Genomic DNA, 12,271 nt, shown 5'->3' on the forward strand with positions numbered 1-12,271 from the left:
TTTCACAAATATGTTTATAATGCCACACAATCCACACTACCTATCCAGACCGCCTCGAACACGTCTCGTCGTTTAAATAACCACTTAAGCTTTGCGCGCATGTACGGTACGAAACATGCTTTTAACTTTTCCGCACTCCCTACCGCCATTTGCTTTTGGAATAATCTGCCTGATCACATTGCTTCCGAGTCAGATCAAGAAAAATTTCGTCATCTCCTACAGGAGCATTGTTCATAATAGCACTTACAAATAACTTTATCTTGTTTCTTACACTTTGCAATCGGCTTTGAACTTCTTGTGATATTTGTGATGTATTGCTATCTCGCTCCTGTGAATTGCTATTTTATGCTGCGTCGTGTGTTCACTTGTATGACCTGTATATATTATTGCTTTTTTGCGTCTTTTTTCCTGAATATCACTTCAAGAATTACACTCCCTGATATGTTCATTCTTTGTGTATTTTACTTTCTAGTATTAATGCCTTACGTTAAGTTTTACTCATGTTTTTTTCTTAAGTGTACCTTTGTGGCCTTTCATTACTACAGTTGCTCGCGTTTTATGGTTTTATCTTGGTAATAATGTTGGTGAGCCCTGAATTGAGGTGTATTTTTTGTATACCACTTTAGAAGGCTGCTTACTCTGTAACCACCCTTACACAATGCCCCCATAGGGTCTGTAAGGTATTTTAAATAAATAAATAAATAAATAAATAAATAAATAAATAAATAAATGCAAACCAGGTCTACTACTTTAAACTGCTGCAGTGGGTTAATCGAACCAAACCACTTATCACTGCAGGAGAACACAGCTGTGCATACCCGATCCGTGATCATAAACGGAGAACGCCTGTGGTGCAAACTAATTATGGTCGCCAAAAGCTAAATTTTCTGTCTGCTAAGGTGTTGAATACCTCTGGAATGCACATGGTTTTCTACAAATCCTTTACTGTTTAGGAATGGAAATGCAGACACTTCTTGGTTAATTAGCCGGTGTGGTGGCTGAGTGTTATGGCGCTCAGCTGCTGGACCGAAAGACGCGGGTTTGATCCAGGCCGCAGCAGTCGAATTTCGATGAAGGCGAAATTCTAGAGGCCCGTGTGCTGTGCGATGTCAGTGCACGTTAAAGAACCCCAGGTGGTCTTAATTTCCGGAGCTCTTCACTACGGTGTCTCTCATAGCCTTAGTCACATTGGGACGTTAGAGCCCTATAAACCAAACCAAACTTCTTGGTTAATTCATTAAGTTTATACAAAACTCATTGATACCTGTTATTACTAGGCCGTGACCAAATCGGTTGAATCGCCAATACGTGTTCCGCGGTTTACACATGGATTAAGGTAAGAAATGCTTGCCATTGGATACAAAAATTATTCTGGTGTCCTAGTTTTGCTTTTGTTGTTCATGATGGAGAGATGGCACAGGAAGAACACGATGTCGGAAAGCGAATGACGCGTGTTACATGTGCGTTATCTTTTCGTCATGAACGTTATCCAACTCACCGAACTTTCGGCTTCGCTTTTCTTGTATACTGGTTTAGATTTTTGTATTGCAAGTTTCGCACTTCATGTTTTTTATTGCTTGTGCCCTTTGCATGCAATCCTGGATGTGTCAGCAGAAGCCGCGTATTCTTACAACGTTCGATCTTTTGAGACTGATGTTCAGGGCGGTACAATTTTTCCTTTGAAAGAGTTGTTTACATTGTATCCTTACTACTGGCCGAAGTATTACGCCTGAGTTCTGTTCGTTGCTGCAAAAAATTATTAGAAGAGTCCAAGGCCTCTTCAGGCTCAGAGCATTTAGCCCTGGCCTCTTCTTAGACATTGTCTGAGGAAGGAATAAAGGAACAAAATAACAAAAAACAGACTGCCGTGGGACTCCTCGCACATACCAACCACGGAGAACTATGTATGCTGTCTTGCAAAAAGGCCTCAAGTTGTGCCTTTATTTAGGCGAGAAAAAAAATGGCAAACCGATTCCACCAGTGTGATTCCAAATTCAACGACACTTCGGTGTTGATTTATCATCACCGCAGTTCATTTCGTTAAGTTTACTCCATACCACTTTTCGTTACTTGTGGCTGCAGTACCTCTTAGTACAAGAGCACAACCTCACCTTGAATAAATGCTATTCGTTTCTTACGGATGGATTATGGAATAAACAGCAGCAAAGTCAAAAATGCAGTAAGATTGGAAGTTCACCCAAATATTGTCATAAATATGGTTTCAGTTTCATAACAGCACTACCACGGAGACACCGTGTTCACAACAAATTCGCATCAAAATCTCTAAACGCCAGCGGAAACAGACCGTAAAAGAAACATACATGCCAGTTCGTAAGATAAACATACATGCCAGTACATGGCTCCCTAACCGTCGCAGGTGCAGGGGGACCTATAAAGCTAAGGACGCACTGGCGCTCAGAGGATGCCTAGCGATGGGTAGGAGTTCACTGCTTACGCTTCGCGCTTTAATGTCACCTAAATTAAGCGTATCTGTGATTTGCATGCATCGTCCTTCCGCGAAAACTGAAAGTGTCATGTGATCTCTCTTTTTATTCGATTACGGCAGGGGCTGGCGCGCACGCCGAAACCCCACTACCAAAAATTATGTGCCACAGCTTCCCCATCTAGGAAAAGAGACGGGCTTCAGCCGGCCGTAATGCAATGCACCGGCCTCCACCCGTGGACTCGGCCTCGTTGATCACCGAAGTCCCAGCACCCGGTAAAGTTAAGATGCCCGGGATCGCTGATTGCTTGGTGGCCGGTCTAAAGCGTCCACCATCACTTCCCCTGTGAGAACAGATGCTTGGTGAAAAGTATCTTCAGAAGATCCCACGTGGTATTGATAAAATAGGACGTATGTAGGATCTAATTTTAGGCGTTTCAGATCTGAAAATCATAGGTCAAAATAGGAAATGTGGCTGATTAATGCACTGATTTTTTTCATTGCAAATCGCTCTTAGCAGGACGGCTTTGATGGCGCAGCGCATGCACTTTCGAGATGCAGTTGCTTCGGGCTGACGATTGCCCCACGTGCGTGAAGAGCACGCGCGCTGCGCCTTGTTAGGAAGAAGAAGAAAACTATATGAGTTGATGCTGTGAAAGGCGTCACAGCCAGGATATCTGTATCGTAGTATTTAGAACTGGCGTATTTGTGAATATTGACATTATTAAAAAAAAGGACTGCATTGCACAATTTACTTCGATAGAGAAAGGATCGGCTTAGGTGTTTAAATATTTTCCAGGCGCAAGCACATCTAACGCTATTCGTGCTATCCCTGCGGAAATATAATTTTAGCCACAGATTTGGGATTAAATATATAAAAGCTCTCCTGATCCGCCTCGGAGTCGGTTAGATCCCGGCCGCCACCGTCGCATTTCAATAGAGAAGTAATACTAGATCCCCTTTTGCTGTGCGATGCCAGTTCATGGTTCAGAACCCCATGTGGTTTAAATGATCTGGAGCTCTCTACTGCGGCGTCCCTCATAGCCCGGGTCGCTTTGGGACCTTAAACCCTACAAAGTCATAGATCACCTTCATTTCGACTAGCAGATCAATCCTCCTTGGTTCTCTGTCCTCTTCAGCGCTCTTACTGCCTCTTTTGGGTTTGAACTCCCACATTACAGACCTTAACTATTTATTTACAGCATATCCGGCAGTTCCGTAGCATTCCAGCATGCTTGTGGCATAAAATAATGACAAAAACAAACATGTGAACAGACAAAAAATCAATGGCATGGTGACTACAAAACAAAGCGTTCTCACGTTCAACACACGTAATACAAGCCAAAACAACCGCACAGTACAACAGTAACTCTATTAATTACAAATTATTCATCAGTTGAGCGAAGCGGACACCGTCAACTGCGACTACATCCGCTTTAAAGCATTGCATTTCGAAATTGTTTCTCTGAAGAAAAGAATTTTATGTAATTTGTCCGACATTTAATTCCTGTATTTTTACTGCTGTAATCCCACATACTTGAGATGTAGTGGGGAGATTTCATGTATTGAGATTTCTCTTTACGACTTGAGTTACATGAATGACATGCATTTGATTCAGCCGGTTTACCTTCCGCCTTCTGCCGAAAGGTTTGAGTCCTTTGTTTGGCTTTATTTTTGCGACACTAGCTCTCTGGCAAAATTGTTTAATATAAACCTCGCCGAGCGGCTATGTATACCTGCAGTTCTATCGACCAGGCACCTTTGACGGGGGTCACATAGGTGGAACGGTATTCCAAGGGCGGTTATACTATAACTAGTGTGCCGCGTTTTTCAGTATTTGAGGAGCGCCACGAAGACTTTGTATCACGAAGTTAAGGATACCCGGGCCCTTTTTAAGCGTGTTGTTAATGTGGTGCTTAAACGAAAGATCTGCTGAAAAAGCACACCTAGATATTTGACTTCTGGTACCACAACGTTAAGCCTGCAATTTTTCTTTAAATCGCTCGGTGTGCTTTTCCATCTTATTTGTAACCACTCTCAATAGCCTTGACGATTCTGCCCCGTAGGTTTGTCTTGCTTAGATAGCGCTGTTATATAGTGTCCGCCTGAGGTATATTTTAAATCTGGCGTTCACCCCATAACAGCGCCTCCCAAATGCGCTCAAATTCATTTTTGTTGTCCTAGTTATTTCACTGTAGTTTTCATGAAGTACAGGGACTACTTTCTTTAAGTAGATGTATTTGCTTACCTCTTCCAATCCTCCAGTGCTTATCATAATCTGTTGCTCTCTTCCGAGGCTGCTCATCATCCCTTTAAATTTATTGTTATTGATTTTTACAGCCACGGTTTGGCTTTGCATATCTAGGTCCTGGATCATGCATTAAAGCGCGGCCTTTGAGTTGCTGAGGAAGGCGATGTCATCAGCAAGCTGGAGATCGCTATGGTATTCTCTATTAGCTTTTATGCCCGCCTCTTACCAATGCAATTCTCTGTATGGTACCTGTAAAGACGCAGTGAATAGTATAGAGATATCCTGTCTCCCTGCATTATTCACTTTCTGATCAGTAGTTTATCACCTATTTTGTGAAAGACAAAGGCCATTATGCAGCACATGTTTTCATACATTCGAAACACACCCACAACCCCCCCACACACACACACCTACGCATGCACGCACACAGGCACGCACGCAAGCACACAGACACACACACGATGGTTGATCGAGAAATAAGGTTACCATCAATTTTAGAAACACACAGCATTGTTTATACGCAAAGAAATTTACAAGATCGGAAAGATGATGCTTTGCTCTAGATGTATACATTATCACCATTTTTTTCTACGCATTTTAATGGACGTTGCTTCAATTTCGGTATGCCAATATCGTAGAACTCCGCCGCCAACCAGCTGAGGAAGCGTTTCACCTCTTCCTTGACATCATTGTCGCTCCGGAAGCGTTGCCCACCAAATATTTCTTTTGACTTGAGGAACAAGTGATTTTCACTAGGCGCCAGGTCTGGACTCTACGGGGGGTGGGGCATGACAGTCCACCCAATGTTTCTCAAAAGTTCCAGAATTGCGCGAGACGTGAGGTCGGGCTTTTGTGTCATGAAGCGGTACACGAGATGCCAGTCGTCCTTGCCCGGAGGATATGGATAGCTCGCCTGAGTTTCCAAATTTTTGCACAATAGCTGTCTGAGTGGACTGTTGTCCCAGGATTAATGAAATCGCACAGCAGTATCCCCTTACAATATCAAAAAACACTGCCCATGACTTTGCCAGCAGAACGAGGTTGTTTGAACTTCTTTTCGACTGGTGGCCCTGGGTGACACCACTGCTTGGATTTCGTCATTTTTTTTATTGCACATACTGCTTTCTATGGTGACCGGCATTGCAGGAGTGGTTACAAATAAAAAGAACAAGGTATTATGTCTTAATATGAAAAGGCTCTGTACTTGCAAACTCTTCAGGAGGCAAACTACGCAAGGAACAATCACTGTTGTTCCAGATTTTAATCAACATGGGAAAATATGAAAACTTGAAACAGTCTAAAAAAGAAAGAAAAGGCACATTGTTCAGGGGGTCTAATCAGCCATCGACACTGGAGCAGCGACATCAACGCTTGCGACGGAACTGCATTGGCCAGGCGCCCAACTTTGGTAGCAGTGCGAAGAAGCTTCAAGGCATCGAACGTTCTGCAGTGCTTGATGACATCGGCCGTAGACTTCAAACTGGTTTTGCTAAAAAGGAAGTTGTATTTATCTTCAGCAATTCCTTTAAGCAAAAATCCAACTTTTAACTTCTCCAGGTACTAGGTAATAGGATCGATACCAAGCACATCCACCACAACTGTTACGTATTCAGCATTCACTGAGTAAGTCAGGAGCGTCCTTTTAAGAGGTTGAGTGACGGGGGCGGAGATCTCAACCAGGTCAGGCCGAGCAGCTTCCTGTTCCTCTACGGATCTGATATTCTCCGCTTCCCCGTGGACACAAAGCATGTGACAATATGCACCCAGGGGCTATTTTTGGACCTCAAGAATGCATTCGACACTGTACAGCACATTTTGATAAAAAGCTTTATATCCATAGTGTACGTCGAAAAGCACTCAGTTTAATCAAAATTTATCTATGTGATCGCTACTAGCATGTTAACAATATCAGTATATCATAGAGTAAATTGCAAATTCTCTATGGTGTGGTTCAAGAATCCATTTTAGGGCTGTTTTTATCCCTGGTATACATCAATGATATTACCTCAGTCCCGGGCTTTACCATCATAATTTTACATGCGGATGACACCAATGTCTTCTTCAGTGGAGAAAAGAACGCAAGCTTGAAAAAGGCTGCTAATGAATACTTGCCTAAATTATCACGATGGCTTTTAAATAACAAATTGATTACAAATGCAAGTAATACAAAGTACATAACATTTAAGGCCATAAATTGAAGACACTATTCAACCATAAATGCGACCTATGACGAAACTGTGATAGAAAAGGTAAAAAAACAAAAATTTTTGTGCCTATGGTTCAGTTAACAGGTTTCATGGAATATGCATGTTAATATATTAAAGGGTGATTTGGCGCTAATAATTGGGAGAATCTACACAATCAGGAATCTGATACCCACCTCCTTAAAACAGGTATTCTATTTTTCTCTTTATTTCTATACAATGTTATGGATCAATGGTCGACGGAACGACGACAGCTTATAATTATAATAAATTAACTATCCCACAAGAAAGGTGCTACGCTTGTGTGAGAACTAGCGAGGCAATAGACGCAACTTACGGACAGGGCCTCTTTTCGTTAAATACAACATGGGGCACGACACCGCATCGAGTATGCAGCGTACTCAGCTACTGCTATTGCAGGTGACCGTCACTTGGGCCGTTTGCTCAGCACTTCCCGGCACGTGCAGACTGCGCACCGATGATGCGACACCACCTCTGCTTGCCTTGGTAATCACGGCGCCGAATCCAGACCAGAATTTAGCGCACATCTGGCAACGGCGATTGGGGACTACAATGGACAGCACAGAAGGAGGACTTAAAAGCCAGCCAGCAAGCGTCCACTTCGGGCACGACACCTCATCGAGTATGCAGCGTACTCAGCTACTGTTATTGCAGGTTAGTTACGTTCGGTGTGCTGCATGCTTTAGGAGTAAAAACTGCTGTTTGATCGCGGTGTCGTGTCCACTTGAGTGGATTAATGTCGTAAAGAGTTCTAATTCTAATTTACTTCTGTGTTCGCTCTACTCTGCAATGTTTGATTTGCTCCTCTTGCTTTCTGGCGACGTTGAGATGAACCCAGGTCCAATGTCAAAAGCTGAGGCAGATGCGTTTGCCTCGGCTCTTGAGTCGATACAGAAACTAGAGGCCGCACAAGAGGCGCTCTTGACAGAATTAAAAAGCGCAAAGGACAAACAAGGTGCCACTAATAATGAACTCATCATTCGAACAGCCAAGTTTGCGGCGCTTGAGTTGGCCACATCCTCAGAAAACGCTGTAGATTCGAGCATGAAGGAAAAGGAATCAAAACTTTAAGTGATGTCTCAGATCAGCTGCAAACCATAACTTCAAGATGTGAGGACGCAGAAAACAGGCTCATACGAAGTAATTTGCTGATTTTCGGGATAGAAGATGACCCTGATGAGGACTGGGCTACCACTGAAAAGGAAGTCATAAAAATCTGCTCTGAAAAACAGCAAACTGAAACAATCAGTTCGCAATTCGAACGCGTACTTAGGCTTGGGAAATACCAAGAAGGAATGAACAGACCTATAATAGCTAAACTAACTTTTTTAAAGAGAAGCAACGCATCTTGTCATCTGCACACAAATAAAAGGCTTAAAATATTCAATCGGGGAAGATTTCTCCCCAGCTACGCGACACGCTTCGAATTGCACTTCGAATTGACTCCTTCACTCTAACATGGCTTCGTAATTTTCTTTCGAATCGTCAACAGTTCACAGTAGTTAATAATATTGCTTCGTGTCCTACTTACGTTACTTCTGGTGTGCCTCAGGGCAGTGTTTTGGGCCCTTTACTCTTCCTAATTTACATAAATGATTTGCCACCTAATGTTTCTTCTCGTTTACGTATTTTCGCTGACGACTGCATTATTTACAGATCAATTAACAGTACTGACGACCACCTGGCCCTTCAAAATGACCTTAGACTAATTCATAGTTGGTGTAACACCTGGTTAATGGCTTTAAATGTGTCAAAATGTCAGGTAATTTCTTTTAGTCGTAAGCGTGACAACTCACATTTTTTATACAACGTCAGTAATAATGAATTGTTACATACAGTATCGTATAAATATTTGGGTGTTCACCTAACCGAGAACCTCTCTTGGACAGACCATATTACAGCCGTTTGCGCAAAAGCTTCAAGGACATTAGGTTACATACGTGGTAATCTGAGTAATTCACCTTCCCACATCCGCAAATTGGCCTATCTGACATTTGTTCGTCCTCAGCTCGAGCATGCATCTTCCATTCGGTCCCCATATCCTACATACTTAATCGACATGATTGAATCAGTCCAGAACCGAGCTGCCCGTTTCATTTCACGTAATTATAGCCATCACTCCAGCGTAACGCAAATGAAAGTCGATGATTCCATACAGCCTTTAGTTCTTCGCCGTAATATCGCTCTGTTATCCTTGTTTCACAAATATGTTTATAATGCCACACAATCCACACTACCTATCCAGACCGCCTCGAACACGTCTCGTCGTTTAAATAACCACTTAAGCTTTGCGCGCATGTACGGTACGAAACATGCTTTTAACTTTTCCGCACTCCCTACCGCCATTTCCTTTTGGAATAATCTGCCTGATCACATTGCTTCCGAGTCAGATCAAGAAAAATTTCGTCATCTCCTACAGGAGCATTGTTCATAATAGCACTTACAAATAACTTTATCTTGTTTCTTACACTTTGCAATCGGCTTCGAACTTCTTGTGATATTTGTGATGTATTGCTATCTCGCTCCTGTGAATTGCTATTTTATGCTGCGTCGTGTGTTCACTTGTATGACCTGTATATATTATTGCTTTTTTGCGTCTTTTTTCCTGAATATCACTTCAAGAATTATACTCCCTGATATGTTCATTCTTTGTGTATTTTACTTTCTAGTATTAATGCCCTACGTTAAGTTTTACTCATGTTTTTTTCTTAAGTGTACCTTTGTGGCCTTTCATTACTACAGTTGCTCGTGTTTTATGGTTTTATCTTGGTAATAATGTTGGTGAGCCCTGAATTGAGGTGTATTTTTTGTATACCACTTTAGAAGGCTGCTTACTCTGTAACCACCCTTACACAATGCCCCCATAGGGTCTGTAAGGTATTTTAAATAAATAAATAAATAAATAAATAAATAAATAAATGCAAACCAGGTCTACTACGTTAAACTGCTGCAGTGGGTTAATCGAACCAAACCACTTATCACTGCAGGAGAACACAGCTGTGCATACCCGATCCGTGATCATAAACGGAGAACGCCTGTGGTGCAAACTAATTATGGTCGCCAAAAGCTAAATTTTCTGTCTGCTAAGGTGTTGAATACCTCTGGAATGCACATGGTTTTCTACAAATCCTTTACTGTTTAGGAATGGAAATGCAGACACTTCTTGGTTAATTAGCCGGTGTGGTGGCTGAGTGTTATGGCGCTCAGCTGCTGGACCGAAAGACGCGGGTTTGATCCAGGCCGCAGCAGTCGAATTTCGATGAAGGCGAAATTCTAGAGGCCCGTGTGCTGTGCGATGTCAGTGCACGTTAAAGAACCCCAGGTGGTCTTAATTTCCGGAGCTCTTCACTACGGTGTCTCTCATAGCCTTAGTCACATTGGGACGTTAGAGCCCTATAAACCAAACCAAACTTCTTGGTTAATTCATTAAGTTTATACAAAACTCATTGATACCTGTTATTACTAGGCCGTGACCAAATCGGTTGAATCGCCAATACGTGTTCCGCGGTTTACACATGGATTAAGGTAAGAAATGCTTGCCATTGGATACAAAAATTATTCTGGTGTCCTAGTTTTGCTTTTGTTGTTCATGATGGAGAGATGGCACAGGAAGAACACGATGTCGGAAAGCGAATGACGCGTGTTACATGTGCGTTATCTTTTCGTCATGAACGTTATCCAACTCACCGAACTTTCGGCTTTGCTTTTCTTGTATACTGGTTTAGATTTTTGTATTGCAAGTTTCGCACTTCATGTTTTTTATTGCTTGTGCCCTTTGCATGCAATCCTGGATGTGTCAGCAGAAGCCGCGTATTCTTACAACGTTCGATCTTTTGAGACTGATGTTCAGGGCGGTACAATTTTTCCTTTGAAAGAGTTGTTTACATTGTATCCTTACTACTGGCCGAAGTATTACGCCTGAGTTCTGTTCGTTGCTGCAAAAAAGTATTAGAAGAGTCCAAGGCCTCTTCAGGCTCAGAGCATTTAGCCCTGGCCTCTTCTTAGACATTGTCTGAGGAAGGAATAAAGGAACAAAATAACAAAAAACAGACTGCCGTGGGACTCCTCGCACATACCAACCACGGAGAACTATGTATGCTGTCTTGCAAAAAGGCCTCAAGTTGTGCCTTTATTTAGGCGAGAAAAAAAATGGCAAACCGATTCCACCAGTGTGATTCCAAATTCAACGACACTTCGGTGTTGATTTATCATCACCGCAGTTCATTTCGTTAAGTTTACTCCATACCACTTTTCGTTACTTGTGGCTGCAGTACCTCTTAGTACAAGAGCACAACCTCACCTTGAATAAATGCTATTCGTTTCTTACGGATGGATTATGGAATAAACCGCAGCAAAGTCAAAAATTCAGTAAGATTGGAAGTTCACCCAAATATTGTCATAAATATGGTTTCAGTTTCATAACAGCACTACCACGGAGACACCGTGTTCACAACAAATTCGCATCAAAATCTCTAAACGCCAGCGGAAAGAGACCGTAAAAGAAACATACATGCCAGTTCGTAAGATAAACATACATGCCAGTACATGGCTCCCTAACCGTCGCAGGTGCAGGGGGACCTATAAAGCTAAGGACGCACTGGCGCTCAGAGGATGCCTAGCGATGGGTAGGAGTTCACTGCTTACGCTTCGCGCTTTAATGTCACCTAAATTAAGCGTATCTGTGATTTGCATGCATCGTCCTTCCGCGAAAACTGAAAGTGTCATGTGATCTCTCTTTTTATTCGATTACGGCAGGGGCTGGCGCGCACGCCGAAACCCCACTACCAAAAATTATGTGCCACAGCTTCCCCATCTAGGAAAAGAGACGGGCTTCAGCCGGCTGTAATGCAATGCACCGGCCTCCACCCGTGGACTCGGCCTCGTTGATCACCGAAGTCCCAGCACCCGGTAAAGTTAAGATGCCCGGGATCGCTGATTGCTTGGTGGCCGGTCTAAAGCGTCCACCATCACTTCCCCTGTGAGAACAGATGCTTGGTGAAAAGTATCTTCAGAAGATCCCACGTGGTATTGATAAAATAGGACGTATGTAGGATCTAATTTTAGGCGTTTCAGATCTGAAAATCATAGGTCGAAATAGGAAATGTGGCTGATTAATGCACTGATTTTTTTCATTGCAAATCGCTCTTAGCAGGACGGCTTTGATGGCGCAGCGCATGCACTCTCGAGATGCAGTTGCTTCGGGCTGACGATTGCCCCACGTGCGTGAAGAGCACGCGCGCTGCGCCTTGTTAGGAAGAAGAAGAAAACTATATGAATTGATGCTGTGAAAGGCGTCACAGCCAGGATATCTGTATCGTAGTATTTAGAACTGGCGTATTTGTGAATATTGAC

The 12,271-nt window shown here is 42.8% G+C and overlaps 2 non-coding genes across 2 annotated transcripts; both read right to left on the minus strand.

The window, feature by feature from the left end:
- Window positions 1-2,563: 2,563 nt before the first annotated feature.
- On the minus strand, window positions 2,564-2,727 carry LOC144116553 (U1 spliceosomal RNA). Its single transcript, XR_013311885.1, has one exon. It is a non-coding gene; the product is annotated as a U1 spliceosomal RNA (small nuclear RNA).
- An 8,944-nt stretch (window positions 2,728-11,671) lies between these two features.
- LOC144116567 (U1 spliceosomal RNA) lies at window positions 11,672-11,835 on the minus strand. Its single transcript, XR_013311898.1, has one exon. It is a non-coding gene; the product is annotated as a U1 spliceosomal RNA (small nuclear RNA).
- Window positions 11,836-12,271: the final 436 nt, after the last annotated feature.

The sequence above is a fragment of the Amblyomma americanum genome, chromosome 1 (genome assembly GCF_052857255.1).
Source record: "Amblyomma americanum isolate KBUSLIRL-KWMA chromosome 1, ASM5285725v1, whole genome shotgun sequence".
NCBI classification, from domain to species: Eukaryota; Metazoa; Arthropoda; class Arachnida; order Ixodida; family Ixodidae; genus Amblyomma; species Amblyomma americanum.